Source organism: Nestor notabilis, unplaced genomic scaffold, assembly GCF_000696875.1.
Source record: "Nestor notabilis isolate BGI_N333 unplaced genomic scaffold, ASM69687v1 scaffold13899, whole genome shotgun sequence".
Lineage (NCBI taxonomy): Eukaryota > Metazoa > Chordata > Aves > Psittaciformes > Psittacidae > Nestor > Nestor notabilis.
Genome location: NW_009942479.1, coordinates 67,125 through 73,383, shown reverse-complemented (window position 1 = coordinate 73,383; position 6,259 = coordinate 67,125).

Sequence of the window (6,259 nt, the reverse complement as noted above, 5' to 3'; positions counted from 1 at the left end):
TCCTGCTGACAAGCTGCTGATGGATGAGTTCAGTCAGGAGGAACTGTGCTTTGCAGAAGAAAGCACTGTTTGCTTCCAAAGCACCCAGAAAGGCGATGGTCCTGGGAAGAGCCCTGCAAACAGGAGCACTGGACCTACCTGTCTTAGAGGGTGAAGGATCCACAGAAGAGAGTTCTTCCCTCAGAGGGAACCATGCCTTGCTGCTGGGGTTTCTGATCATACAATCCAAATGCATAAAGGCTACCTTAGTGCTGGCTTTGGGACACCTCATGGGGAGGTGGTTTGCAGAAGAGGTTTCTGGAACAGCCACCCTTTGAAGGCAGATGACCACTGTGCCCCAGGGGATCCTTTCCTTCATGGGGCTGTGGGGCTGAGCTGACCCACCAACCACATTTACCTGTTCCTCATCTTCTGGCACCTCGGTAGCTGCACATGAGCAGTCCCCCTTTGCCACTCCATCTCCATCCCCTCCCTGCTCCAAGCACTGCTGTAGAACAAGCACCTGATAATAAACCCAGCTATTGTGTTCCTAAGACACCTGTCAGCCCAAGCACTAAGTGCTGGAGTAATAAATACTTGCTCAGCTTTGCCTCTTCTCTGCCAATTCTCCTGGCTCTGCCTGTTTTCATTAGTATTTCTTTTTCTGTGGACACTGCAATTACACTCTGTTCCTCTTCAGGGCCCTTGTTCCAGGTTCAAATAGAGAAGTGATAATGCAGGGAAGCTTTTCACATTGCTGTTTATTTTTGTCTTCTGAGTCAGGGAGATCTTTTCAGGCTGGGACCAACCTTGTGCAGTTTTGATTGAGGAAGGACTCGATTGGGAAAGGGGTGAAAACTCCAGGTTCCAGCTTGTGTGGTTTAAACAAGCAGTGGGCTCCTTCCTTGCCTGCTCTTACTGAGGTCACAGGCTATGCTTTTTCCTTGGGAAGGCATAAGTATGCAGCCTATACTGCTAAGACCCATGGTAACTCTCCATCTGCCACAGCAGCTGTGAGCCCCGGCACTCCCAAGCCTCTTCTGTCATCCGAATCTCCGAGCAAGGAGGAGGATTCAGCTGAATGCAGCAAATTCAGATGCAGAACTTTTTTATTCAAGGTTGCAATATGTTTGGAGCTATTGTCCCAACAGCAAATCCCTGGTGCAGCATCCAGATGGTGCTCAGGGAATCCAGGAAAGGGGGGAGGGCGTTTCATTCCTTCTTCAGGCATGGAAAATAACCAGTGATGTCACTGGAGTTATTTGCTTCCCTTGCTGTTTCCCAGGGGTAATTGAGAGGGTGAAAGTCCGCACTGAATACGTTGGATTTGGGTAAATTATCAATACCTTTAAGTAAAAAGTAGTCAAAAATGCAGGAAGAAGTCACAGGGGAACACAGGCTGTTCCAAACTTAGTGCAATAGGAAGAACTTCAGCATTTGTTGCAGGTGATTTTTCTTCTACTTTTGCATTTGAAGAGATTTGCTTCATTTCAGATCTTTCTACCCAGTGGGAAAAATCCTTCTTTCTATTAGTTGCTAAATATAACTCTTTGTGAATCCAAGGAGATGCAAAGAAGTGTCTAGATGAAGCTCCTACACCTTGAACTTCCTTGCCAGCAGATCACAGAGTCTCCTGGACATGTCACACATGCCCATCACACTGTGACATGGCATGGCCAGCTATGTGCTATTAAATCTCCGTAACCAGGGTAGCCACAACCAAAACTCCCTTCAGCAAAGATCTCTGGACCATGGCAAATCCTAAGTCATGCCTGGAACCTGTTTGGGTGGACCAAAGTGACAGTGGAGTTCATTGTAACAGCTGAACAGCCCAGCAGGGTGGGTTGAACTGCCCACAACCTTACCTTGGCACACATTTGATTTACCACATGTCCAGAGATATCTGGGCTAAGGACCTCCATGTCCTTCTCTCCACCAGGGTCTCTTTAAGGCATGATTCAACTGGAGAAGTGTATGTGGTGGCTTGGATAAACCAGCATCTTGGCCAAGGCCTCTTCTGGCTGCCCATAGAGCAGCAGAAAGCTTAATTCATGTTGTACACAGAGAATTGCCAAAGACCTCTTTTGGAAAAGCAAAGACTAAATGTGGACCACACACAGAAGGGAAAGTGCACACCTCAGGGTCTCCTTTTTGCCTACCCAGCACACCACCACCATCCTGTCTTTGAGCTGGTTCCCAAACTTCCTATCTACCCATCTGCCTTGAACATGCATCGTGCCCTCCACTCCCCTGCTGTTGGATGGGAAAGCATTTTAAGCATGTCACAATGGGAGCTCAAGCTCTTTTATTTCCCCCTGGAATATCTATTTTTTCATGGGTAGCTTGTCTGCTCATCACTGGGACAAACTGCCCAGCTGTGCAGGTAGCCTGAAGCCCAGAAGACTGGCTCCCTGTGCTCCCCGTCCCTTTGTATGTCAGCATCGTTTGGCTTTGATTGGTTTGGGACAAAAGAGCGACACAGATGATCTTTTTTAATATGAATTTTAATTTGTTTTGATCGGAGTTCGAGAGAGTGGGTTGAGCGGAAAAGCGGAGTGATTTCATTCACTGAAGAGGTCTAGTCCCGCCTTGTGTGTTAGATCAGGTGAGTAGGTGGTCAGAAGAGTCCTCCTCCTCTTGCTGATCTTATGTAGTTCTTGTTTCTGCTGTTTTCTAATCTCTCTTCAGAACTTCACTGTGATTTTGAGACATTTTTCTGTTGCTTTAACTTATTGAAAAAGCTCGAAGCTGAAAAAAACTGCAGGACTCAAAATCCTGCCAATTAGAATGGGCAATTTTTCTTTTTTTTCTGGCAAAGGTTGAAAAATACGGTTCAAAAATACAAACAGGCATTGAACATTGCACCAAAAAGCAGTTGAAACACAAATCTCAGAAAGAGAAAGAGAGAGAGAAAGAGAAGAAAAGTCACAGTTTCCATGAGAAATTCCTTAAGAAAGTGGCTACCAGCTAGTCAATAGAGAAAATAAAACTGACAAAAAATCATAATTAAAAAAAGCATTTTCTCTAGTTGTTAATTATTTACAGCTGTAATAACAGGATTGTCATGCATTAAACTGCTGCCAGCTAGATTCTTTCCCATAGCGGAGTAAAGAAAGTCTCACAAGATGGAAAACAAAGCAGAAGACATACTGGGGTGCATGCTGAACCTGAGGCAGTGAAAATGAACGTGTTCTCTGGTGGTCTGTTGTAGTGTGCTCTTTCCCATGATGGGCTGCCCTAGCATGATGCTAATGTAGCTCTTCCTACCTTGGGCACAAGGGCTGCAGCTAAAGAAACAGCAGGTACCGTCACCTTCAGGTAGGACATTTGCCTGTGGCTATCCCCAGGTCAGTCAGCAGTGGAAATCTAGTTGATGAAGGAATACTTGTGGCCACCTGACTAGATTTAGTCAGCTTGGAAACTCCCTCATTGCAAAGGCAATGTGACAAAGACTTAGGTTTCCTAACTCTCCCCCTACTTTCTTTGTGGTTGTGAAAATCGACTTGTTCAATGTACGATTGCTGGTAGCTTTGCTGGGTGCCCTGCAAAAAGACAGAGAAACCCACAGATTTCTCAGGGCAAACAGAGTGCTGCTCGCAGTGTAACATGAGCCAATGGACTTCAGAAGTTGACAGGACCTTCAAGCTGCAGTGAAGAAAAAAGCCAAGAGCCTTTAAAGACTGTGGGAGCATCCTGGCTTATATAGCAAACCTGGGACCAGGCTTCCCTCTCTAGGCAGATGGAAGCATTAAAGCAGAAGAGATCCCACAGGTGGGGACGAGCATAGAGTTTCTAGAACATCCTATTTTGTCCTAGAGCTTCAAGAGCAAAAATCAGAATAACCCCGCTTGTGGTGAAGGATGACAGGTCAAATGTTAAGAGTAACCCAAGTCTAGTGCTTTCTGCTGTTTAAAGCAGCACAGATCCCCATGGTGGGAGGCAGGCATAGACATGTAAAGAACTGGCTTTATTTGCTTATGGGTGGTAACATCCTTCATTCTGGTGGCTGGGACACCACAAGGCAGTGGTGCCACTGACCACAGCCTTGCTCCAGCAGCACAGGAAGGAATATAGGAGCTACAAGTGCTGTTGCTGGATCACTGCCTAAACGTTTCTTCTAAGACAGGGGGAGACAAAGGGCTGACACTGAGGGAGCTGATGCTGGGTACCACTGCTAGGGGCTGCATATTGTCCACTTACCAGGGGCTGCCCAGCATCATCTGTCTTTGGTCCTGCTTGTGCTGGGGCAAGATCAGATGCAGATCCAGGACGCAGCAGCAGCAAAGGCCTGTGCTTTTGCTGACCCCTCCCACAATTAGCACAGAATCACATCCCACCTGGATGCAATGAGTGGCCAAGTAGTTAGCACTTCTCTTTGCAGAAGAGCCCAAGCTGAAGCACAGCTGCTGTCTGAGGTGTTCCTCTGGCCAGGAACAGCTGGAGTGGATCCCACCAGGTTTTGTGCTCCCTCCTGAAGCAGGCACAGGGTGGAAACCTCACACCCCTTTGCAATGCTCAGCCACACATTCCCTGGTTGTGCTACGGAGAGAGGACTAATTGCTTGTGGCATTCAGCTGTTAAAGAGCCATGCTATCTTCCTGGGAACATCCTAGTGTCTGGGGCAGGGCAGGTGCCTGGAGAAGTTGTGGTATCTGGGATTAACTTCTGATAGGTGTTGGGCATTACTGCCAGCAGTGACCTTGGTCCAGGCAGTAGCTCTGCATCGAGGCCCCAGGGCGGAGCGAGGCTCTTCTCCCTTGCTTCCTTTGTTCCCTGTGCCTCTCAAAGCCATCCGGGGACCAGCAGAGAGGGAAGCACATCCTTCCAGAAGATTTAGCAAAGACAATGAGAGGGAAGTAAAACAATTGAACGTGGCCATTTTCTCCTTCACAGAGAAAGACATTTGACTTTTAGATATAAAGAGGTTGTGAGCATAAATATACACACACACGCATATATATGTAAAAACCTTTGGCTGACTGAACAATAACAAGGTCAAACAGTAAATATTTATACCTGGAAGCCATCAATCTCATCTGTGCTGTGGCCTCTTGCCAAAAATGCCTTCAGGAGTAGTTTAGCTTGATATGGAGAGAGGATTGGTGAATTGTTTGAGGTTTTTTTATCTCTACTTTGACATTAATAGAGCATTTATATTCTCACAAATGTGCCTCTCACCCTGGCTGAGACCTCCCTAGCCCCAACAGCCGCCAGGGAGTCAGGGAAATGTTACTTCTCTCCAGTCTGCAAAATCCACACAGATATTTGATTGGGTAGGTTTAAGTGTGGCCCCAGAGACATATAGTTTGTGGGCTGGCCTGACACTGCACGGTGCAACAATCCAGTCCCATGGCCCCACACTGGCTCTCCACCACCCCCAGGACCAAGCACGTGGAAGGAGGGTACTAGCATGTCCCTCAAGTGAGCCCAATGGGGCTGCCTGGTCCTCTCCTGCTCACGGCATGCCATGGCAAGCTGCTAGACCATGGTGCCTGTCCTCAGTAGCCACTTGTGTTTGACCATGATCCTCACTTTAACACCAGTGTGTTTAACTGCTCTGTTCCTTCAGCAGCTGCTAAGAGGTGCTTCTGCAGCACCCTCTGGAAGACACAACAGCTCCAGGTTTCTAAAGGTCTCAGCAAGGTTGTAGCAGAGCAAAGGATCTTCCCATGCAAAGTGATCTGGAGCAAGAGAAATCCCTTCCTAGTATGTGATGCAGCCCTATAATCCTCCCCAAGGGATGGCTGAAAGGAATCCAAGACACAGACAGAAGAACTCGAGGCAGCAGATGAATGCACCCTGTGTCCATAGGATAGATTTGCAGAAACAGGCTGGCTATGACCTTGTTTGCACGCATGGCTTGCATCTGGGAACAGCAGAATGGGGTCTGCTTGCACAGGGGATGTCCTACAGCAAATGAACTAGGTAGGATCCTGCCAGTGCCCCCGAGCTGGCAGAGATCAGGACGGGGGTGAGGTGTGTTGGCCACAGCCCTTGTCTGTAAAACCTAGGGAGTGCAAAGCCAGCTTTGCTTATGTTGAGTTTAGTGCACACAGGAGAACCAGGAAGCTCTATTTTGAGTGTCAGTCCTGCTGGGTGATCTTCAAGAAGCTCTTGAGATACATGTGGGTAAGTCCATCAGCCCTTTGGAATAGGGAGCACCAACGGACCACTTCTCCCCTGTCCCTCACATCTCATCCCACAGAAATGTCGCAACACGGATGTGGCACTTGCAGTGACCATGCACTGCCTCTACTGCCTGCTTGGAGGATCTCTGCTG